Below are 25,828 nucleotides of genomic sequence, written 5' to 3'. Positions count from 1 at the left end.
TTTCCCCTTAGCAACTGGAAAACCAGATTTGGTATCAACTGAGAAGTAGGAGGTTGCAGAGGGATCCGGTGGAAAGAAAATTTGATTTGGACCTACTGAATGTGAGAGGCTCACGTGGAGGTGTTGAGTAGATTGTGGGTGAGTCTGCCACTCAGGGAAGAGACTCCAGCTAGCAATGAACGCTGGAGGGTTGTCAGGATGCAGCCATTTCATGCCAAGAGACTGAAGCAGTGGGGGTTGGGGCTGACTGACAGCAGAGAATCAGGTGCTGAGTCAGAGGAGAGCCTGGTACAGCATACCTCTAATCCCAGCACTCTGGGAGGCTGAGGCAGACCGATTATAAATTTGAACCTAGGCTGGACAAGTTGGCAATCTAGTGAGACCCTGTCTCACAATAAAAAATAAAAATAAAATGAGCTGGGGGTATATCTCAATGAGAAAAGGATCCCAGGAGAAGAAATCAGAGAAGGAGGCTGGGAATATTAATCATTGAGGTAGAAGAAAACATAATATCAGTTGATGTTTCCAAAGCCAAGTGAAGTAAATATATGAAGGAAGATGGGTCAGTAGTCCAATGAAGCCATTCACAACCCCCTCTTCTTTGAACGGAGTGTTGGCTATGTACATAGCCTACCCTGGTCCTTATTTCTGGAAATTAGGCCCTGGCTCCATCTTTCTAACTAACGCAGAGGCCAAGTCTGTGTGGACAAACCATATAGCCCAAGACAGTCCCATCCAGGTACTTTAAGGACCAGCCTGGCCTTAAGTTACCTTCCTGTGGGTGCTAAATACAAAGCATTGGAATTTGTTTGGTGGGATACAGTGCAGTGCTGGCTACTTATGGAAAGAAGAGAAGTCACAGCTGGTTAACCTCCTTCAGTCCTAGTCCTGACTCTCACTTTCCCGTGGCTGATGTCTCTAAGTCCCAGTAGGTCCTACAGGAAGATCCATGCAAGTTATGGCACAACACACACAGGGTCTTACTTCTACATCTCTCTACCCCAGTGAAGAAGCCCCCTCAATGAGTGCTCTTCCATGGTACTAAACAACTGGCACTTTATCATCTTTCTCTCCATTGGGTCAGCAGAGGGGAAAATGCTGTACAGGAGGAATCTGCATTCCTCATATGACCTTAACTGGAGAAAGTCAATGTTGTACAACTATCCTCACCTGTGATCAGTGAGGCTTCCAATATGGAGGAAAGCAGTCTTGCAGGAGCAGAGCATCTGTGCAGCAGGCCAGGCGCCCAGCTTTGCATGAGCCCCTGCAGCTTCACTGACCCCTTACCATGGGGATTTCAGGTTCACCTGAAGACGCAGTGGGAGGCAGCCACCTCTTCAGGATACACGGCCTCCACATACCCTGAGTCACCACATAGGAGCCATGCTGGGGCCATGCACCTTAGATCTTGGAAGCGTCACTCTCTCTCACTCCAAAATTTCAAACATATCAGCGCCTATAATTTAAGAGAAGCATGTCTGCTTTCTGATTTAGGGACAGGTTATGTATGTGATTTCATGGAGCAAAATGGATTGTTTTCATTCTGTGCCTAGAGAAACTCAAATGCAGAAAAGCAGGGCACGAACCTTGTTGATCAAAGGATGGCTGAATTGTGATTTAGTAAAAAGTATATAATCCTTGAGTTCTAGCACAAGCACTGGAGAAACAAAGCCATAGTAAAGAAAAATATCACTTGGGTTTCTCCCAACTAATAGGATCATATAAAAAATGAAATGGAGAATAAAAACACTGTGATGTTGATGGATTATGATGAGAATTGAGTTGAAGAAAATAAGTGCTTTAAAGTCATCCAATTCTCTAAATAACATTGGAGACCAGGGAGTCAGATGTGCTCAAGCTTATCGGCACCAAATCTGGAAAATGTGGCAAGATTACTAACTGCAATTTCGCAATGACATGATGGGGCCCTGAAAGCAATTCTGAAGACAGCTGGTCTCCTTACAGAGATAACAGACTCAGACATAACCCAGGTTCCTTCAGAGGGTCAGTGCAGCGGTCACAGCCAAGATCAAATTTGTAATTGTTGTAATTTCGCTTTCCGTTGCCAAGAGCATCAAGTCAGATGAGGCACTGCCCAGAGAGGAACAGTTTTCTCTATAAAATTATTATCATTACCAGAGCTTTTAGGGAAGGTGACTAAGCCTTTCTTCTTTTCAAACTTCTAATTGTGCACTACCATATCAAGTATTAAATCATAAAATTTAAGAGAATCTAAGCTATAACCACTTGCCAGCTTTACAATTTTACAATTCTATAAATACCGACTGGAAGACCCATTCAGGGCGACATACTTCTTATTTTATGCAAGAATATTTAGGGAAGGATCAGTGTGTGCTTCCTGGATAATGTCCTGCTGGTTTGAGACAGAGGTGTTCAGCCTTCATGCACTAACAGGGCAACACCCTAAGTCCTGTGATATTCTCATAACTAGCCTGAGGTGCTGCGGCACAAATTTTGCATATGAGAAAACTACGTCTTATTTACTCATTCAGTTTCTCACACAGTATGATGTTTACACAAGGTCCAAAATGTACAATAGATATTGTGAAATGGGAAGCAATTGTTTAAAAAGAAGAAGGAGCTAAGATGGGAAGAAAGAAAGAAGGGAAAAGGGAGAAAAATGCTATGTAGCCATACTATTAGTGTCTCTTAGTTCACTGAAATGGAGGGTTTGTGCTAATATCGACTGGAGAATTTTTTATGCCCATATATTGTGCTCCAAGGAACTTCTTTGAAGATGATAATATGCAACACATGAACTATTGGTGTTCTATTATTTTGTTATGAATTTCTCTTTTACTTTTTTTCAATAAAATAAAAAAGAAAACTATGTCTTGCCTGTCTAATCAGGAAGAGGTGTTTCACTAAGCTCTTCTGGACCACATGGCAAGCTGCAAACTTGGGGAACTTCTTATAACACAGATGGCGACTCCAAAAACCAGGCAGGATGAGTGACTTTCTCAAGATTAGACAGCCAATTGGTGGCACAGCCCATGGTGGGTCTTACATTCTGATCATGGAAAAACACTTTCCAATTTCACATGGTTGATATGCAGAACCTTTCTGCCAACCATCCATCTGCAGGGTTCCATGTTCAAGGAGAGAGCAGAGTGGAAATAGATATTTGACCAGGGCTGGCTGTTTCCTGTTTTTATTGTGCTAATTATCATCACAATTGCAGCGAATAAACAAATAAGAGTTTTCTTATAATAAACTTTACCTGGGGCCATATAATACACAGACTTTTGGGATCTGTATAATTACTGTTCCCCTCAATTTAATCAGCAAAGGCAAGTAATATCTGTGCTTTCCCCATTCAATATTGGTAGTCTCTTTGCCAGAAGCAGAGATGTGATAATAACCAGATGTAATCAGATCCAAAACATAAAATGAAATTTTCAAATGTTGCTGAAAACCAAATGTAGCAAAGTTTGCTCCATTCTTATGACCCAAACTTAACTGGAGAGCTAACAGCATTCTGGTTTCTACTGACCTACTTACAATTTGACATTTAAAAGAAAAGTAAAAGGAGTAGGATGCCTTGCATTTAGAAGTCAAGGAGCATCACTCTTTGATTCTTAATGTAGAGAACTAGATTTTCTATTGTCATTTGGCTCTATAATGGTTTAGGCAGAGAAAAACTTAATTAAATATGCATTTTCAGCTTTTAAAATACACCTGACCTTTTCAGTTCATAACCCCATTTGAAAAAGTGTTCTCATCTTATGGTCAATCACCCACAGTAAGAGGTATAAGAGCTTTCTCTGAAAATTTCAAATCAAAAATGGTAGGTCTGGGTGAAAATAAATAAATACACACATACCTGCATATGTACACACACACACACACACACACACACACACACACACACACACTCCACTGAAAACAAATAGAAATCACCAATTTTGGAGCCTGCTCCTCTTCTGACTGTGGTTTCTATGTTGATGCTATTGATTTGTGTTCTCAGTCAGAGTCAGACCCTAGCTGCTGGCCTCATATAGCAAGTCAGTCTAAGTAAAAATTATGATTCCCTATTTTTTTTTTTGTACCAGGAATCAAACTCAGGACATTGTGCTTGTCAGGCAGGCACTGTGCTGCTGAGCCATATCCCCAGGTCTGGTTCCCTATTCTTTAGTATTTGACATTTGAAGAGCATGGTAGCTAATGAAGGCTTCTTCTCCAAGCTGCCTTGTTAGGAGAGTACCTACCCACCAATCAGCGTAGGTACACAGTTCCAAAGAACTCTAGCAGATCCAGGTTAAGGATGTAAATGAGAGGAGCCAGAGAGGAGCCCCCTCCACCAACACTGGGATGTCAACAGGGCTGTAGGACTAAGGTTCTCCTTGAAAAACCTTGCACAAAACACTGTAAGTGACTCTCCTGAGTTTCTATTCAACACTGTAGAGCCTTACGTTTTTCCTTTAATGTAGAGAAAGAGAGGGAAAAACCTGCCCTGTCAAGGCCACAGAAGAGAATTCTCTCAAAATAAACAGCTAAACTTAACCGTAGGCTTTTCCTTCCATGGACATATTTTAAATGTATAGAACATTAGATGGCTGTTAGAAAAATGACAAGCGTCTGTTTCCATTAAACTCCCAAGTGCATGGATCTAATTGACAGCCTTTCAGAACCATGGAGGAACTTCCAGCTTCAGGGTTTCCATAGCAACATGTCCCACTGGTACAGCTCTGCTGCTCACACACCCTGTTCATAGGAACCCACGCCCTAGACACCCTGTTAAGTTACCCAGGACTTCCACCACTACAGAGGGTAACAAATCCAATTTCCCAAGCTGGTAAAATTTCATGTTTTGAGGATTAAGCTTCCATTTGAGATCTCCAAGTATTATTGTCAATCGCTCGCATTTTTTTCTTCCAATTTGACTTTGAAGTACACTTACTGTCAGTTCAGTTGTAAGTCACAAACTGATAAATGGATTCCTCCCTTCCATCTCCTTCCAAAGGAAGAATCCTGCCCCAGAACCTTCTCCATCTTTTGAGAGGTGATGCTGGCCGTGCTCACTCATCTAAGTACACTACAAACTCCAAGCTCACAAGATCCACACAGTGTCGGAGAAGGGGGCAGGCAGGCCACTTGCTTCTGCGCTGGTGGCAGCTGAGTCTCAGCTCAGTGTCACTCACAGTGTCAGTCTGAGGGGGTGCATCACCCCTGAAAAGTGCCCTTTTCCAACAGCAAGGAGAGGTATGCTAATCCACACCACAGAGCACACTTATCACACGCTAGGTCATTCCATCCTCAGAGGCTGGTGACAGCATTCTTATTCATCCTAAGTCAAACTGAGCAAACCCGAGGTTAAGTGCCATGCTCAGGGCCACAGAGTTTGTTCATGGCAAACACAGGAGTACAAACTCCCATAGAAGACTTCTCCCACTGGACTGGGTAATGGAAACAGGGAGGCAGAGGGGACTGACCTCCCCAAAGGAGAAGGCCTGCTGAACACAGAAAGGATGGCTTCTGCTCTAAAAGCCATTCAATTAGAGGATTTTCTCACAAATTGCTACCTGCATACAGCCCACTGGCATTTCACAACCCATTATCCCTTGAATGTGTCTGTCGCCACCTTCTGGGCTATGGCACACAGGATCCTCCTCTTTCTCCAGTGAGAAGGGATGGCCAGCCTGCTATTGCTCACTCTCACTCGGACGCAAAGCTCTATGCACAAACAAGACGGTTTAGATCTGTGCAAATCGATCTATATCAGTTAATTGAATCAGTAACTTCTCATTTACCTGAGCACCTTGGTGGGGTCCACAGACAGCCCTTCACAGTCAAGATCTTCCAGATACTAGATGCATGAAACCCACCCACAGTGGAAAGGGAAGGTTTGGGTCTCAAATTCCCAGGTGGGGAAGCAAACAAACTTTTCATGCACAATCCTAATACCCATCTAGGACTTAATCATTTTCATTGCTCTTACTTGAAATGTTGTTTCATAAAGGCTCTGCATTCATTTTTCTCTGAAGGATTTCAAAGCATTACAGGAATATGAATCAGGGACCACATAAATGAGAGATAGACAAGTAACTAACTAGTCCTTTGAATTGAGGGTGTGCAGTTTTGAGCTAAGCCCAGGGCTCCTGATCTCCATAAGAGAAAGTCCCTCCTCTAGTAATTCACACATAGCAAACAGCAGGGAAGTTAAGAGCAAAAGGGTACAGGCATATAAATTAGTGTCCAGTGCTTTGAAATGTGACAGCTCACAAGTAGCAAAGAAAATGTTCAAAGAATAAAAAAAAAGAGAAAGAGAAGACACAAGCCAGAAGATTGTTCCCTTTTCTCTTGGGAAAACCAGCTATGTCTGGGCATTCTTCCACCAATCCTATCCAACAACTCCCCTCCAGCTAAATCAGCTAGACAACAACGTATTGTACCATGTGCTGTGTTCTTGCCATTGGGAGATCTCAGCCATTCAAGAGTAACCAAAGAGGAGGAAGCAGGGAAAGAAAAAGCACTTACAGCAGAAAAGCAAAAAAATTTCACTCATTGTTCATTGTTCCTATAATTATGTGTTTGTTTGTTTGGTTCTTTTTACTTTGGGCCAGACACTGGAGAAAGTAATAAATATCTCCACTGGGAGAGCAAGGAGTAACAAAACAGAAAACTTTGTGTCAGATGGTCACACAAAGCAGTGTATATAAATCAAGGTAATGACCCAAAGGTTATTATTTAGGTATGGAAGTCATGAAGGCTTGATTGTTAAGGGGACATCTGACCAGAACCTTAAAGTATAGAAACCGTTCAGAATGACTGATGTGAAAATAACAATATGCAGTATAAAAACCATTGTTAAATTCCTACCATCTTGTATGGTGAAGCTCTGCATCATTTCCAATTTTTTTTTACTTGTTACTGTCTTTGATTGTTTGATCATTCTTACATTCTTATGCCTAATGGACTGAGCAACTTTGTTGAAGACAACAATAGTATGTAATGTAACAACCACTTAATTCTTATCATTTTGTTTTGGGGTCATGTATCATTTTTGTTGTTTTTGTATTATTCTGATTTTGTCTTCATTGTTGTTTTGTTAGTTTTTTAATCTTTAAAATAAAAATAAATAAATAAAGTATAGAAGCCAGCCATCATGACACACAAAGAGAAGCAGCAGGGGTCAGAAGACAGAACCCATGCAAAGGTCCTGAGATACTGTCAGGCTGGACTTTTATGCCACCAGGCAAGGGGGTAAGGGCTTTAGGGAAGTGATCAAGTGACAAAGATTGGGATCCCAGGGGAGCAGACTCTGGGAATGAAATGAATGTGCGTAAAGTTTGCTTAAGGAGCACTTTAGGGTCAAAATTTATCAAAGGAGGGGAAAGCAACAGGATTGAATAAAAGGAAAAATTAGGACAAGACATTGTCTCAACACAGGACCCAGCCAGTCTTCAGACAGTGCTCAAGTCAGCATGGAAGGTCTTGCACTGAGGCAAAGCACAGTTTCTTGGCCCAGCCATCCACCAGCTGTACACAAAGATTACTCCAGAAAAACCTACAACCCTGGAGAAAGCAGCTGTCTCCATCTGTGGGCAATTTCTACAGGCGATTGACAGCCATAGAAAACAGTCCTTTCAGGTCTAAATGAAAATTGGTGTGGCACATCACAACACCCACTATACCAAGCAGAGAGATGTGAGGGATAGGAGAGAATCAAGCAAGTCTGAATTTTTCAGTGTCATCGACAGAATTGGAGCTGATTGTGGGTAGTGACAGAGGGCTTAAAGAGATGTATGGTCAGCATAGCATGTCAACAGATACATCATCCATGGATTCAACCAACTCCAGCTAAAAAATATTCAGCAACCAGGAATGATAGCACAAACTTGTCCTTCCAACTACTTGGGAGGCTGAGCCAGAAGAATTGTCAGTTCAAGGCCATCCTGGACACTTCATGAAGCCTTTGTCAAAAATAAGTAAATAGGTCAGGGGTGGTGGCACATGCCTGTAATCCCAGCACTTGGGAGGCTGAGGCAGGAGGATCACTGTGGGTTCAAGGCCCACCTGGGCTACAAAGTGAGTCCAAGCCCAGATTGAACTGCATAATGAAACCCTGTCTCAAAAAGACAATAAATAAATAAATAAACAAATAAACATTCAGAAAAAAACTGTGTCTCTACTGACCATAGACAGATTTTTTTTTTACACTATTCCATAAACAATACATTATGGCAACTATTTACATAGCATCTAGATAGCATTAGGTATTATAAGTCATCCAGAGAGGATGTGAAGTACACGGGAAGGTGTGTGGGGGTTGCATGCCATCTACGCATTTTGTATAAGGAATCTGAGCACCACAGACCTTGGTATCCGTGGAAAACTCTGGAACAAACCCCCTATGGATATCCAGGACAACTGGTTTCTCAAAGGGTTATCCTGGCTGTTAGTATGAGAATAGACTAGCAAGGTGAAGGTACAAGTGGAAGTTTAAAAATGACATTGCTACAGAACTTTAAGGAGAGAAAAACTGCAAAAGAGAAAGGAAATACACTTTCAATAAGGGCAGCAAATTCACCACAGAATGCCAAGGTGTTGTACAGGTGCCCCTGCCAGGAACGTAGGAAAGATGGGAAGGGAGAGCAGAGAGCAGTTCTTCCAGACAAAGGGAACACAAGAACAAGGTTGGCTATTCACATCCGGAAAAACATGAAAACAAGGAAGTTTTTTGATCCAGGGATTTAAATAAACTTCTCAGTATGTTTGAGGCAAGAAAAACACAGACTGAGAGGCCTTTGATGGCTCTCAGGAGAGCTTAGCTGGCAGGTTACAGTGAAGCTCAGGAAAGACAGAATCCATCAGGGGACTGATGAAAGAGAAGGGAACATTCTTTCGTCAAGGAAAATGGGTGCATCACAACCAGCTGAGGGCATAGAAAGAACATAGAGTCCCCAGCACATTAACACAGGATAGCCCCAGGTCTTCGTGTGGTCACTTAGTTCACTGGAGAGGCCAGTGTCCATTTGAGCTGGAGAACCAGTGGCTTGGAAGAGGACTTTACAGGACAGCAGAGTTCTGATGGCCTCTCCTGGGACAGAAAAGCACAGGGCACATTCTCCTCTTGTGCTTACTTGAAATTAGCACCTCAGTTCCAGTGCTTCTGACACCTATCTGAAGGTAGATTCCTTCATGGAAATGTGTAGAGCCCCAAAGGAAGTCTCCTTGGTGGTGTAAAAACACAGGAAAAGAGTTGCTTATGCATCACAGCAAAGTCTTTCATTAGCAAAATCCAAGACCTAAGAGTACATAAAGGGAGACAGTGGGGTAATACTCTCTTAGGTGATAGCTTGATATATAGGTAGATAAACAGATAGATAGATAGATAGTTAGACTGTATTTATTATAAAGAATTGGTTCACATTTATAGATGCTAACAGATGCCATAATCACTAACATTCACCTGTCTCTTTGTTCTCTCACATGATGCCCCCTGCTCCAGTAAAGGGCCACCTGCTCTATTTGGTCATCCAATTCAAATGTTGACCTCTTCCAGAAATATTCTCAAAGATACACAGAGAAGTAACTTTAAACCAGATATAGTATCTGGGTGTTCACTGGCCAACTCGAATGGACACATAAAATTAACCCTCATAGAAAGAGAATAAAACTTTTTTACTGTTCTAATTCAATTTCTAGAAAACATAAAGGGAAAGAGATGGGACCCAATGCCTGTATGACTTAGTCATGCTTAGCATTGATTATTAAAGCTTGCAGAGAGGCAAGACTCCACATAAAACCTCAGAAATATCTCATCTAATTACTCAAAATAATAAGGGCTGAATTAGAGCAATGCTGTTTGGGAGACTATTTTGATAAAAAAGTAAAGAAACTACTCAATAGAGAAGAAAATCAAAATGGACCCAACTAGAGGATAAGAGTTTTTGCTAAGTGTAACTATACTAATCTCAAAACAAAAAATACATGCCAGAAAACTATGAACTAGTTAAATCACTGGCTAAATTAATAAAGAAAAGGAAAGCAGAAGAGCTGCAGAAGAAATAATTGAAAAACAAGAATTTCTCATAATCAGTGAAAAGGAGTTTAAAATTATTGCATTTCATCTGGATGATTATGTAAGAATTCTTTTTATGTATTCAAATAATCACTTTAATTATTAAAGATGAGAATATTTATGACTTCTTCCTTATTAAGAAAAAATAAAAGACATGTTACACCTAAAGACAATCAAGAAAAAGAAAAAAAGTTAAGAAGATGTAGTTGGTTTATGGGATTAGCAATTTATACCACATGTAGAAAGAAGGAATTGCATAGACAGAAAAGTTTGTGTCCATGAATGAAAACATCTAAATGTATACAAAACATTAAAAAATGCCAGGCATGAAAATAGGAGTGATCTTTAGCTGCAATATCCTCATTGAGATCCTATGTTTGTAAGCAGTGACCCACCCAATACTCCAAATATGCATATATCCATAGAAATTTTGTTATCACAACATATACAATGGGATAAATGAATTCCTTCCTAAGGATTTCTCCTCAGTCTTCAACATGAATCCTTAGAGGACACCTGTTGGTTAGCACACAAACCGGGACTCCAACCCACCTGACCTTATGATAAAGCCACACTTTTAACTCTCATGATGCAAAATATAGGTGCAAAAAGGAATGCAGAAAACAGTGCTGTGATCTGAAGGCCTTATTAGTGAGGTTTCTGTTAATTTAAAAATTACTGAAATAAACAACTTATAGAAAGTCTGGAGGAGGAAAGTTTACCGGAGGAAAGTTTGACTCATGCATTCAGAGCTTTCACTTCATAGCTGATTGGTTATGTAGTTTTGGAGCCTGTGGTGAGGTATCACATCATGGCAGGGAGCACATGGGAGAAAAATGCTGCTCGCTTTGTGGTGGTCAGGAAAAGAGAGGGGCCAGCATCCCAATATCCCCTCCAAGGACACACCACTCATGACCTCACCAGGCCCCATGCCCTAATGGCTCTGCCACCTCCCAACAATGCAAGCTGAGGTCTAAGCTTTCAATGCATGGGAGACATTAAAGATCCAAACTTTAGCAAATGTGTCTCCCAAAAGACCAAGTGTGGGCATCTGGATGTGAGGGCTTTGGGAGAGAATAAAGATTAGATGGGGCCATGAGGATAGGGTCCCCATGGTGAATTTATAAGAAAAGGAAGTGAGACCCCAGCAGACATGCTTGTCCTGTCTCACCAAGCCCTCTGCTGCATTCCGGTGCTGCAAGAAGCTCCCTGCAGATGTGGAACAGGTGCTGAAGCCATGCTCTTGGACTTCCTAGCCTCCAGAGATGTGAACTAAATAAACCTCTGTTCTTTATAAATTATCTGGTCTCATACTCGTAAGTGAAATAAATCAGACCTGCACGTGTAAACACCATATTGTCTCCCTAGTGTAAGAGCATGAAAGAGTAAATAAAACTGAAACATACAATAGATATTGTGAAAGAGAAAGAAACTGCTCAATAGGAAAGAACAACGAGGATGAGGGAAAGAAGAAAAGAAAGAAAAAAGGAAGGGAAATGTATATATAAACACAGACACAAGATAGCTAAGATAATTTGTACTACTAATTTCTATTGATTCACTGAAAGCAACAGTCAATGTTTAATTGTTTGATTGATCTTGCATACCTATATCTGGTAATCTGAGCAACTACTTTGAAGATACCAATAAGTAATACAGCAACCACTGTTGATTTCTTATCCTCTTGTTTTGAAATTCTGTACCATTTTTATACTTTTTGTGTTATCTTTTTGTCTTTTTTGTTATTTTGTTTTTGTTCTTTTCACTTTAAAATAAATAAATAAATAAATAAATAATCTGGGCTTTGTAATAGTAGTAAAAAATGGATTCAGACAAACAATATCCATAAAGTTAAATGATAATTAAAATAATGTTTAAGTAGCAAAATTCTTAGGATTCTCACACAATAGACATCATGCATTAAATTAGAGCATTAGATGATTCCATGATATAAAAATATAAAAGCAAAAATTATAGTGATAGGTGTTCTGCAGAAAAATCTTTAAAAAAATAGAAAATAACACAGAATAATAATACAAGCAAAAGTAAACATAAATAGAGAAATAGTAAAGTCAATAAATCTAAAAACTGATTCTTTAGAAATACTAATAAAAGAAGAACAGTCAGTCTGAAACTAATCAAGACAAAAGACAAGGCATAAATCAACAAAATTAGAAAGAGAAAGGGAGAGGTAGGCAGAATATTGTTTCATGACTGAATACTCTGCACACCTGTACAATAATGTCATTTAAAACTCAATGCAGTAGTGTAGGAGCCAAGCTGAGCCTTGGACAGCTTAGGGAGCCATATTAACTGTGCCCAACACCCTACTGCACCCTCCAGGGAGCCAAACTGAATACTAGACAGCTTTGGGAATCTCCATGAGTCAGCCCGACCCCTCCCCACCAACATGGGTGCCATGCTGAGCCCTGGAAAGCTTCAAGAGTGTTGGTAACCACCAAAGGCCCCCATACCATCATGTAAGCCATGCTGAGCACTGAGGAGCTTCAGGTCCTTGTCCTGCCACTCCCACACCATCATAGGAGTGAGGCTGAGTTCAAGAAAAGCTCCAAATATTCAAAAATGACAAAACAAAGGAGCAAAATGCAATCTTAGACATCTACCCTTACCCAGAACAAGTCCAGGAGACAGCAAAAGAGAACAGCTTGGAAGTCATACACCTGAAATTTCAGAAATGATAGCAACTGAAGTAAAGAAACAACTCCATCAAGCCATAGAGGAAATCGGATCAGAAATAATCTCTCAGGTAAAAAAAGAAATGACAACAATAGTGAAAGAATTGCTCAGAACATCTAAAGAAGACATAGATTAAAGAAATAGAGAGGGGCATAGAAGAATGGTGGAAACCTTGAATGAACAATATAGGGAGGAATTAGAACGCATGAAACAGACTCAAACAGATATCCAGGAAATTAAGAATTCCATCAAAAGCTGACAAAACTGCTTCAACAAAGCATAGGGTAGACTTTCAGACCATGAGGACAGCATTGCCATTAATGAATGTGAAAGAAATGATCTCTTAAAAATAACAAGGAACCAGCAAATAACAATTCAACAGCTACAAGATGATGCAAAGAAAAACAATGTAAGATTTATAGGTGTCAATGAAACAGCAGGAGTCAAAATGGATGACATGAAAAGATTATTTGAAGAAGTAATCACAGAAAATTTCCCAAAAATGGAAAAAGAATCTAACATACAGTGAGGCATATAGAACTCCAATTAGTCATAATCAAAATAAATCTAGACCCAGACATATAGTAATCAAGATCCTAAAAATTCAGCAAAAGAACAAAATATTAAAAGCTGTTAGAGACAAGAAACAGATCACCTATAAAGGAAAGCCCATCACAATCATGGAAGATTTCTCAACACAAACCATCAAGTCAAGAAGAACTTGGAGTGAAGTACTTCAGGACCTGAAAGAAAACAACTTCCAACCCAGACTGATGTACCCTGAAAAATCATCCTTCAAAATTAATGGAGAAATAAAATATTTCAACAATAAATAACAACTGAAGAAATTCATGAGTGCCAAACCAATCCTACAAGGAGTACTAAAAGATATTCCACAAAGAGATTAAAAATGACTACAATTTCAAGAACAACAGCACAAAAGAACTACCAATTAGAGCAAGCAATTGAACAGAGGGAAAAAGTAGGGAACCAACAGTAGGAAAATAGCATGACAAAAATAAGCCAATACATATCAGTTATAACCATTAATGTAAATGATCTCATCAATCAAAAGAAGGAGACTGGCAGAATGGCTCAAGGAAACAAACTCCAACAATATGCTATATACATGTAACAAATTTATCTCAAAAGACAATTCATAGACTAAAAGTCAAAGGATGGAAAGCAATACTCCATGTGACAGCAACACAGAAAAAAGTGGGGGTAGCTATTCTGTTTGTAGACAATGCAAATTTCAAGCCAAGAATGATCAAAAGAGACAAGGAAATTCACCACATACTTGTTGTGGGAAAATTGCAAGAGGAAGTGATAACAAACATAAGTATATGCACCAAATATGGAAACACCTAACTATATAAGACAAATATTAACAGACATGAAAAATCAAATAAGCAAAAACACAATCATATTGGGGGATTTTAACATCCCATTGTCACAAAGAGGTAGACCAACTAGACAAAAAATCACCAAAGAAATAAGAGAACTAAACCAAACTTGTGAATAAATGGACTTAGTAGCCCTTTATAGAGTGTTCCCCCCAAAACAACAGAATACACATTCTTCTCAGCTGCACATAGGATGTTCTCAAAAATAGACCATATACTAAAACATAGAACATGTTTAAGTAAATGAAAAGGAATTGAAATTATCCCATACATATTATCAGACAACAGTGCAATGAAATTGGAAATTAATAGCAAAAGAAACTGCAAAACCTACACAAACACATAGAAATTAAATAACAACATCCTGAACAAACAATGGCTTATGGATGAAATTCAAGAAGAAATTAAACAATATTTATAATCAAATGAAAATGCAGACACAACCTACAGGAACCTATGGAATGCAAGGAAAGCAGTCCTCAGAGGGAAATTTATAGCAGTGAATTGCCACATAAGGAAAATGGAAAGAGTACAAATAAAAAATCTTATGCTGTGCCTGAAGCTTCTAGAAAAAGAACAGCAAGTCAAGCCCAAGGCCCAAAGAAGGTAGAAAAATATAGGGATCAAAGCAGAAATTAACACAATTGAGACTAACAAAACAATACAAAGAATTAATGAATTGAAGAGTTGGTTCTTTGGAAGAATAAATAAAATTGAAAAACCCCTAGCAAACTTTATCAAGAAAGGAAAGAAAAAACTCAAATTTATGCAATAAAGAATGAAAAGGATGAAATTGCTACAGGTCCTATAAAAATGTAGAAGATGATCAGTATCTACTTTGAAAATCTTTACACTCACAGGATGGAAAACACAGAGGAAACTGACAGATTCCTGGACACATATGAATTACCAAAGCTGAAGAAGAACATATAAAAGTCTTGAATAGCTCAATACTAGCCAACAAAATTGAAAATGCAATTAAAAATTTACCAATGACAAAAAGCCCAGGTCCTGATGGATTCACAGCTGAATGCTATAAGAAATTTTTACAGAAGATTTAACACCAATTCTTTGCAAACTCTTTAATGAAATTGAAAGGGAAGAAATTCTCCTGAACTCATTCCTGGAGGCAAGTATTACACTGATATACAAATAAGACAAAGACCCAACCAAAACAGAGAACTATAGGCCAATCTCTCTAAGGAATATAGATGTAAAAATTCTAATAAAATTCTAGCAGAATGCAGCAAATCATCAAGAAATTTATATATCATGACCAAGTGGGATTCATTCCCTGAATGAAAGATGGTTCAATGTACACAAATCAATAAATGTAATACAAATCAATAGAGCCAAAGACAAAAATCACATGACCATCTCAATAGTTGTACAAAAAGCTTTTGATAAAATCCAACACTCATTCATGATAAAAACCCTACAGAAAATAAGAATAAATGGTCTTTACCTCACTTGATAAAAGCCATCTATGACAAACCAATAGCCAACATACTAAATGGACAAAAACTGAAAGCTTTCATTTTAAATTCAGGAACAAAACAAGAATGCCCCCTGTCACCACTCCTATTCCTTATAGGTCTGGAAATATCAGCCAGAGCAATTAGACATGAGAGATAAATAAAAGGAATAATGGTAAGAAAGAAAGAACTAAAATTGTCATTATTTGCAGGTGATATGATGCTCTACATAGAAGACCCCAAAAACTCCACCAAAAGGTTTATAGATTTAATAACCAAATTTAGTAGTGTAACTGGATACAAAATCAAATCTCAAAAATCAATAGCATTCCTATACACATACAATAAACAGACTGAAAGAGAAATTAGAGATTCCATACCTTTCATAATATCATCCAAAAAATGAAATAATTAGGAATAAATTTAACAAAGAAAGTAAAAGATCTACACAGTGAAAATTACAGTACTCTGAAAAAAGAGATTGGAGAGGACTTCAGAAAATGAAAAGATATTCCTTGCTCATGGATAGAAGAACCAACATTGCGAAAATGGCCATACTCTCAAAATTTTTTACAGATTCAATGCAATCCTGATTAAAATATCATTAGTATACCTAACAGATCTAGAGAAAACTTTCCTAAAAATCATCTGAAATGAGAAGAGGCCTAGAAGAGCAAAAGAATCCTGGGCAACAAAGGAAAGGCAGGAGGTATCACAGTCCCAGATCTGAAATTATACCTCAAAGCTACTATGATAAAATCAGTATGGTACTGGCAAAAAGAACTAAAGATGATGGAACAGGTGAGAGGATACAGATACAACTATGAACACACTCAGCCACCTTATCTTTGACAAAGAGGCCAAACATATTCACTGGAAGAAAGATAGCCTCTTTCATAAATGCTGCTGGGAAAACTGGCTTCCCATTACAGAAGACTAAAAGTAGACCCATGTTTATCACGATATACTGAACTAAAATCAAAATGGATCAAAGATCTAAATATTAAAACAGAAACACTAAATCTACTGGAAGAGAATTTAGGTAAAAAGACATAGCAGTAGGCAGAGAGTCCATGAACAAAAAACAAACTGCACTGGAAATACTTCAAAGAATCAATTGTGATCTCATCTTATTGCAAAGTTTTTGCACATCTAAAGAAATCACCAACAGCGTAAAAAGAAAACTAACTCCTGAACGGGGAAACAATTTTAGCCTGTTGTCCTTCAGACAGAAGACTTCTGTCTATAATATATAAGGAGTTTTAAAGAAATCAGGCCCCCAAAATTCATAGACCCAATCCAAAAATGGGCTTCTGAGATGCATACACACGTCTCAGATGAAGAAATACAAATGGGAAATAAATATATGAAAAAATGTTCGACATCATTGGTCATTTGAGAAATGTAAATGAAAACAACAGTGAAATTCCATCTCACCCCAGAAAGAATGGCTATCATCAAGAAATCAACCAATAACAAGTGCTGAAGGGGCTGTAAGGAAAAAGGAACACTTCTCCATTGATGGTGGGAGTGTTGATTGGTGAAACCACTGTGGAAATCAGTGTGGAGATACCTCATAAAACTAGAATTAGAGGTCTCACTTAACCCAGCTATTCCTCTTCTGGGTATTTTCCCAGAAGCATTGAAAACATCATACCACAGCAATATATGTGCATCCATGTTTATAGCCAAATCTTGAAAACAACCCAAAGGCCGATCAGCTGAGGAATGGATAAAAATTATGTGGTATTTTTATACAATGGGGTATTACCTAGCTATGAAAAAATAAACTGGAGAATTTTAATGATAAATGGATGCAACTAGAGACCATACTCATAAGTGAAATAAATAGGACCCACATGTATAAGCATCATATTGTCTCCCTAGTGTAAGAACCTGAAAGAGTAAATAAAATCCAAAAGATACAATAGATAGTGTGAAAGGGAAAGAAATTGCTTAAAGGGAAAGAACAACTGTGATCATGGAAAGGAGAAAAAGAAAGAAAGAAGAAAGGGGAAAAAATATATATAATGGCCTGGGTAATTATGCTGCTGATATCTATTGGCTTATTGAAAGGAGCAGCTAATGCTTAAATTCTTTTTGACCAATTTTACATGCTTATATCTGGTAATCTGAACAACTAATTTGAAGTCAACAATATGCAATATAAGAACCATGGGTGAATTCCTACCATCTTGTTTAGTGAAGCTCTATATTATTTCTAGTATTTTTTATTATATTTTGTTCTCCTTAATGGTTTGATCAATCTCACATTCTTACATCTGGTAATCTGAGCAACTTCGCTGAAGATACCAATGTGCAATATAACAACCACTGTTAATGTCAGTCATTTTGTTTTGAAACCCTGTATCATTTATATTGTTTTGGGTTGTTTTCTTTTTGTCTATACTGTTGTTATCTTGTTATATTTTTATTCTCTTTAAAATTAAAATAAATAAAACTCAATGTAAAGGATAATTTCCCCTAAGACCAATGCATACAAACATGAACACAGAAAATGACAAACTGGAAAAGTTTGTAAGCAGTTACTCAAAGGAAGCCCTGCTTTCCACATTGACTTTTTGTTTATTTCTAACTCCTGTGTTTGGCTGACATCCTCAGTATGGAACTACTTGACTGGCCACCCACACAGAACAAAATGTTGTGAAGGGAAATGGGTTGGCAGGTTGCCTCCAGCACATGAATATTCTATGAACAAGGTAGATACAGAAGAGCTAAAGAGAAACCAAGAAATGGGCAGGAGAAAGTCCGGGTGCCTAAGAAGTCAACAAAGTTATGACTAAAGCCTCAGCCAGGATACTGCAGCAACGCTTTCTCACTAATAGCTACAGTTGGTCCCACACCAAATGATATTGCTGGGACCAGAGCAGCCAGGGAGTTACAAAGGGATCTATTACAGCTTTGCTCTTTCTCCTTATTCCAAAGCTTTCTGGTCCTGGGTGGCCTGCTAAGCCCATGTCCTCCTGAGGGTTGACTGTCCTTACACTCAACTCGTCCATATCCCACTGTAGCTGATGGGCCAGTGTATACCAGCCACTGCTTCAGCTCCTGCTTCTTAAGACCCTGCTGTCACTGTTCAACCTAGCACTGTGTCCCAGGCATCTGAGTGTTGTACAGTGAGTCAGTGATTTCCTTACCAGCGACCCCCACGATCCTTTCCTGAATCCTTCTAGGGTTCCACTGTCCTCTTTCAGCCTGAATTCTGGAGAGCCTACATCTGGCACTTGAATTTTTAAATGGATGGATTAAAATATATATATGGCAAAGTATCACATGTCCTACTGATCACAGGCCATCTCTGTGTAAAACAGCTGAGGATACACTGAGTGGAGCCTGTTGATACATTTCCAGATTCAATCACTCCCCCACCGGCAAATGCTCAGTGCTTATTCCCCTTGTGATTTCCAGCTTATTAGGGCTGCTGTGATAGCAGTCTGTGCTTCAGATCATTAGCTACTTGCTCCTTAAATGGAATCTGTTAGCTAAATATAACCAGGAGCCTTTAGTAGTTTGTACTAATTGTGCTGCTTTGTTAAGGTAAATAGCAGGAGAAGCTACCAGTGTATACATATGAAAGCCATAATTTTCCCATTTGCCCCAGACACTAAGCACACTGGGCATTGTTTAACAGGCTTACTTCGCTGTCGGCCATGTGCAAGGACTGGTTATGGGGTCCTACTCCCTGAGAAGCCCACAGCTGGGCAATGTTCAATCACATTTCCCCTCCTGCTGTGAGATGAGGAGCTCAGGTTCCTCAGTGCATGAAGCTCAAGTTAGAATCCAACTACATGCTTGCTTTGGGATGAGGCTGACTGTCACAGGTCATCCCATATCCAGGACAGTCCAGACCCAGAGCAAAGAAAAGTATTAGTCCTCATAGCTCAGCTTTTCTGTGAGCAAGTCCACTGAAAGCTGCCTGAGACAGCTTCCTCTCCTTAGATGTCCAGCAATCACTGTCCAGACTAGAGGTTTCCAACTTCTTTTAACCATGGAATCATGAAGTGTCATGGCATGATGGTAGAACAGATTGAGGCATGGCTGGCTATTTATTCTATAGCTCTCCATTTTGTCACCTAGTGGATTCCACAAAGTTTTAAACCCATATTTGGTCTAATAGTTTGGGTAAAAAATGAGAAGTGTGAATTTCAGCTTTTCCAAAATTTATGCAGAAGTCAAAAACTAGTGACAATGGCCCGCCAAATATTTCACTGGCCATTTCATTTTGCTGGCCTCATGTCTAAAACATGAACACACAGGGAGTTTCAGAAAGCAATATAATTAGTGGGTTTGTGTCTGATCACAATACAGCAACACAGTCTTGTATTATTGGACTCCATTGTGCCTGTTTAGAACAATCGCATTTTGGTCATCTCATGAAGAACAGAATCCTATGGAAGTAAGAACTCCTGTATCCTTATCAAACCCTCCTGTCCATCCAACTTACAGAAATGACTCTTACCTTCTGGCATCTCTGATTTTCTCATGGATTCAGAATATACTGTACTTCCCCAGACAGCTTCACTTTGGCCCACGATTGCTGAATGACTTTTCTTTCTCTAAGGTATGCCAGATGTAGGGATACTGAGGCATCATCAGGACTTGAAGAGTGATGGTCTATAGACAGGAGATAAGCTGGAGCTCACAACTTCCCACCCAAGTGGAGGCCAACACTGGGCTGAATTCTAAAACAGCTCACAAGGTTTCCTAATTATTTCAGTCTTAGCAGGTGAAACCAATTCCTGCTGATTTTCACCAGCATTGCCAAACTTGGCATTATATAAGAAGTGTGCATATCTTAGAGCTATATACCAAGGCAAACAGAAGTGAAGTGATGCGATGTCTGGAAATTACTTCAAAAGATTTTAGCTAAAAAATAAAAGGAGGCAAGGGGACACATGAAGCAAATGTAGGCAAATGTTGATGATTGCTGAATCTTGGTGATGATGTGCAAGGATTCACTTCTGAATATTTTTTTAAATTACTGTTTTAAATTTGGTCTACTTTCAATTCATGCATGTATATATCTCCACAGTCCTTTCAAGGCTTCGTCTCTCCTCAGAGGTGAAAAGATCTGGAAAACATATGGACAAAATATCCTCCTGTCATGCCTGTGAACTTCTGAACATGCTGAAAACTGAGCCGCTTTTGAGGTGGACTTCATCTCAGGAAGTCAGCATGTGGTCAAGTGTCCAATGTGCTAAAGTGGCATTTCCCAAAAACTCGTCTCCACAGCAGTAGCTCACGTACACTTACAAAAGAAGCACACCGGAGTTCCGGCTCCGTGAGTCTTCATGTATATCAGCACTTAAAAGGCTCTGCTCAATCCTACAGGGACAAAGGAAAAACACCTTGCTGTTACCTGACCCTGTTTGAGACTACAGGCAAAGGAGAGGAAAAGGAAATGCCCATCCATCTATCTATTTTTGAGAGCATATATCTCCCATGCACTGTGCTAAGTGACTTTCCTACTATCTGCAAAAGATTTCATCTTATGCATTCTCATAGCACTTTGTATTTTCCCAACTGTAACACGCATAATGCTTTCCCATGACTTCTTATTCAGTAATTCAGCTTCCTGTCATGTAGTGTGCCTCTGCATGGGCACAGTTGTAGCATTTGTTCATCACTGATACCTTGATGGTTGCTGAACCAGCATCCCTTTCACTTAACATGACTCCTAGCAAATTGTGAGTGTCTGAGAAATATTAGCTGGGTGAGTAAATATACTGCCTCATTAAATCACCAGGACAATAAAAGGAAAAACTACTCTCTCAATTTTACACATGAAAGCCAAAAAAGCATGGAGATGAAATAATTCTTTTCTACTTTCTAAACCTAGAAAATAGCATATTTGACTTTAACAATCAGATTTGTTGATTCTTAAAGTTCTTGCATCCTTTATTAATGAAGATTGTTATAAAGAAAAGACCTGAGAAGGGGAAAACAGTGACTTTACCTTAGAAAAATGCGGAGACAATCAGAGCTAAAGTTAATATCATATCCCCAATAATAAAACAAATGTATCTTACATGATGCCCATCACCATGTGATAAAAAGGGTGCATCACCTTTGTGGGCTTCTCTTCCAAATCCACATTTCCCTCTAATTGTGAGAAAATACCAGGCAAACTTACATTGATACATATTCTACAAAATCCCTGACCAGCACTCTTCAAAAGGAACAAGGTCATAAAAATGACAGTCTGAAAACTCTCCAGATTGGGGAAGACTCAAAAACATAGCAACTAAATGTAATGTGGTATCTTGGATCATGAAAGAGAGAAAGAACACGAGTGAAAAAATAGAGAAATCTGAATAAAGTTGAAGTCTACTTAATAGTATTGTACCAATATTAATTCCCTAGCTTAATAGCGGTGCCATATGCACGTAAGATTTTGTTATGGTTTGTGTCTGGATGTCCCCGCAAAGCCTCGTGCAGTCATGGGGGTTGGTGGTTCAGAAGCCTGCTCTCCTCTTCTCTCTTGTTGCTTTTGGTACCTTCCACCCCTCTGCCATGTGCCACCCTGCCTTGGAGCCAGCTAATTACAGACTGAAACCTCTACCAACTGTGAGCTAAATAAACATTTCCTCCTTTTACCTTGGGTGTTGGATATTTTTTCTCAGCAAAGAGAGAAAAGAAACTAAGACAGACTTCAATATTAGAGAAAGCATAATGAAGAAGATTGTATTAGGTTTCTATTTGCACTGTAACAAACTGTCATAAATCTATGACCGATGATACAAACTTATTATTTTGTAGTTTTAGAGGTCAAAATTATGACTGAACTAAAATCAGGTTTTAGGCAGAGCTGTTTTTCTTTGGGAAGGTTTTGGGGAGAATCTGCTTCTTTGCCTTTTTAAAAATTATGGTAAATTTTACATAACCCAAATTTGCATTTTAACAGTTTTTGGGTGTAAGGCACGGTGACACAGCTTGTTTACAGTATTGTGCGACCATCACCACCGTTCATCCCCAGAACTTTTACATCTTCGCAATCTGAAACTCTGTACACACTAAACAGTATGTTTTCTTTCCTTTGCTAGCTTATTTACACTGCCCACATTCTTGGCTCCTGGCATACTTCTCTCCTTTTAGCATCAAACCTCTCCTTTGCTCTCCAAATGCCCTCTCACACTGGGCTCATCAAGGAACAGCAGAAAAATCTCCCCACCTGAAGGACCTGAACTTGATTGTAGCTGCAAATTCCCTTTTGCCATGTAAGGTAATACATTCACAGGTTCGACGTAGTAGACAAGGCCCGTTATCCTGCCTCCATGTTTACATAGGAACTTTTGCTATTATGACTTTTCTGCAAGCTGAAATCATTTAAAATACAGTGTTATAAAAAAAAGAAACTAGATGAACCTGGTAGCATTGGCCTGTAATTCCAGCACTCTGTGAAACTGAGGCAGGAAGATCACAAGCTCAAGCTCAACCGAGGCAACTTAGCAACTTAATGAAACCCTGTCCCAAAATAAAACATTAAAAATGGGCTGGAGATGTAGCTCAGGGTGAAAGCCCTGGGTTCAATCCCCAGTACCATGAAAAAAATTAAAAACAAGATATATCAATGAGAATCTGAAAACCTACACTAGATAGATAACAGATTCATAGATTCTCAAGGTTGAAGGTGAACTATTAAAGATATTCATTTTATTCACCAAATTTTACACGACCTTAGAGATTTGCATTGCTGAGGGAAGTAGAGTTCTCTGAAAATGACCCCTAAGGGTCTCTCTGGAAAACGTTTAGCACTGACATATTTGAGATTACAAGCTGTTCCAGCATCACAGTGGTAGGTGCTTGCCCTGACCCCAGTCATGCATGGTGTCTTAGTTACTTTTCTCTCCTTGCTGAGACAAAATACCTGACACCCAAAATTAAGGAAGGAAAGGTTTATTAAGCTCATAGTTTGCAGAGGTTTCAGTCTATGATCAGCTGGATGTAAGGCAGGGTGGCATAGTGAGCAGCAAGAGTTCATGGTGGCAGAAGACAGCAAAAGCAACAAGAGCAAAAGGGAGGCACAGCAAGCCTCTTTTCCTCCCTTATATTGTATACAGGCTGCCCACCCTAGGGCAGGTGTAGCACTCACACCATCTCCATGCCCTCCTCTTGCACAGGCTCAGGATGTTTACAAAGTGAGGACCCTGTCCCCCTGCTGAGTCACTTGGTTAAATTTCTAAACTTCTCAAGCTGACACAATGAATTAATCATTACAACTTCCTAGAGCACAGCTTCCCTAGGGCATGTCCTCTACATCCTAAGATGTAGAACTCCTGAGTTACTTAGTTAAGCTTCTAAGCTTCTCAAGTTGACACAATGAATCAACCATAACACATGCAGATCTTCAGCTCTCTCCTTCCTGTAAGAAGACTTGTTTCCTACAGGCTCCCAGGGTGTCCAGAAAAATATGTCAATAATAAACAATATCTGAGCTCAGATTTTATGACACTAAAGCCCAAATGTTTTATTCCTCTATTAATAAGGTGCTATCAAATTACACTGAAAGCATTAGTAACAGAAAGTTAGTTACTTTGCTAAAACCCCATCCCTAGAACATAGTCAAAATGTATCTTGGAGGCCCTGGTCCAAGTGCATTTTGCTGCAGAACATCTAGAGGTCAAGGAGGAAGGACCTCATCTTGAGGACCTTTGTTTTGTAATATTCCTTGCTAAACCTTTTTCTGAACTCATACCATTTGACCACGTAGACTGTTTTATATCAGGGGAGAGACTACTTGAGAGAAAAATTCTACTTATCCATTACCTTAAATTATTCACACATTTGCCAATAATATAGAAAAGAATGCTTTGGTAGTCATATTTCTTTCTCTTCTAGACACAAGGCCCACCACTGCAGACCACTACTTGGGAAGGCTCCGAAGGGTGCTGGAAATGCTTTGTGATCTGGGATGAGTGAAACTCCAGTGGCAGAGACAGGCTTAGGAAAGTGATGTGCAATCTTTCTCACCAGGGGCTTCTTATGACCTGGACATGGTCAAAATTGAATTGAATGTTTTCTTGGCCAAATTCTATGGTTGGATCAATGGCTCTGCAGTGAAAAGAGAGGAAATAGGAAAAAAACAAATAATGAGATGACATGGGGTGGGGGCCCCTAGGCCTTGGCTACTGACTCATACAAGAATTAGAGAAAAGCCATCCTCTAAAAATAATAATCTGTGGGAAAAAGGAGAACAACTTTTAAGTGATCTGTTTTATACTCTCAAGAGAATTCAAAAGATGTGAGCTTAAGAAATAATACCTAGTGTCCATAAAAGGAAGCAAAAGATCTACTTTCCTTCCAAGAGAGTTGTTAATATCAGGAAACAAGCAGAAGACTTCAAAACAAGAAGTTGCTTTCAGTGCTCTAAAAGTTATTTTTTGAATTTTCAAGAATATGGCAACTAGAAAATATTAGATTGATAGAGGAATCAGAACTACTTGGCAAAAACTGAAGAGTAATACAAACTGGAGTCAACGGCCCAAAACATCAGAAAGAAGATGTTTTCTAAAATAATCCAAGAGCAGTTCTAATGCACACAAAGTTGGAGTGGGGCAGGGCACCATCAAGGTTATTGTTTTGAAATCTAGATTTTATACAGCTGCAGAGATCATTCTTTCCCAATATCCCCTCCTCATCAAAAACACAGAACTTCTGGAAATGGAGGACTTTCACTTCTTGCCAAAATCAAAATCTTATGCTAAAAACAAGTAGTTAATGTTCAGGGAAAACAAGAGGGCTAACCTTTGAAAGAGAAGCTACAGAGGGAACCACCCAGAGCCTTCAGAAGACATGGAGAGACAGGATTTTTTTAAGCAGAAAGAGAGAAAGATGTGAGATGGAGAGAAAGGGACAGAGAGACAGAGAGAGAAGGAGGAGAGAAGATGGAGAGGACTCAGGAAGAAGAAGAGGTGCAGGAGAAGGAGAAGGAGGAGGAGATGGGAAGATGAGGAGGCAGAAGGGGAAGGAGGAGGACAGGGAAAGACAGCTGGGTGTGGTGGCACACACCATAATTACAGCTTCTAAGGAGGCTGAGTCAGGAAGATTGAGAGTTTAAGATCAGCCCAGACAACTGACACCCTGTCTCAAACTAATTTTTTGTTTTGAAAAAAGGGCTGGAGATGTAGTTCAGTGTCCCCTAGATTCAACCTCCAGTACTAGGGGGCAGGGGAGGAAAGAAACAG

The sequence above is a fragment of the Chinchilla lanigera genome, unplaced genomic scaffold (assembly GCF_000276665.1).
Source record: "Chinchilla lanigera isolate Chin_1 unplaced genomic scaffold, ChiLan1.0 scaffold00109, whole genome shotgun sequence".
In the NCBI taxonomy this organism is placed as follows: Eukaryota; Metazoa; Chordata; class Mammalia; order Rodentia; family Chinchillidae; genus Chinchilla; species Chinchilla lanigera.
The sequence above is the reverse complement of the archived record's forward strand: the minus strand, read 5'-3'. Positions refer to the sequence as shown.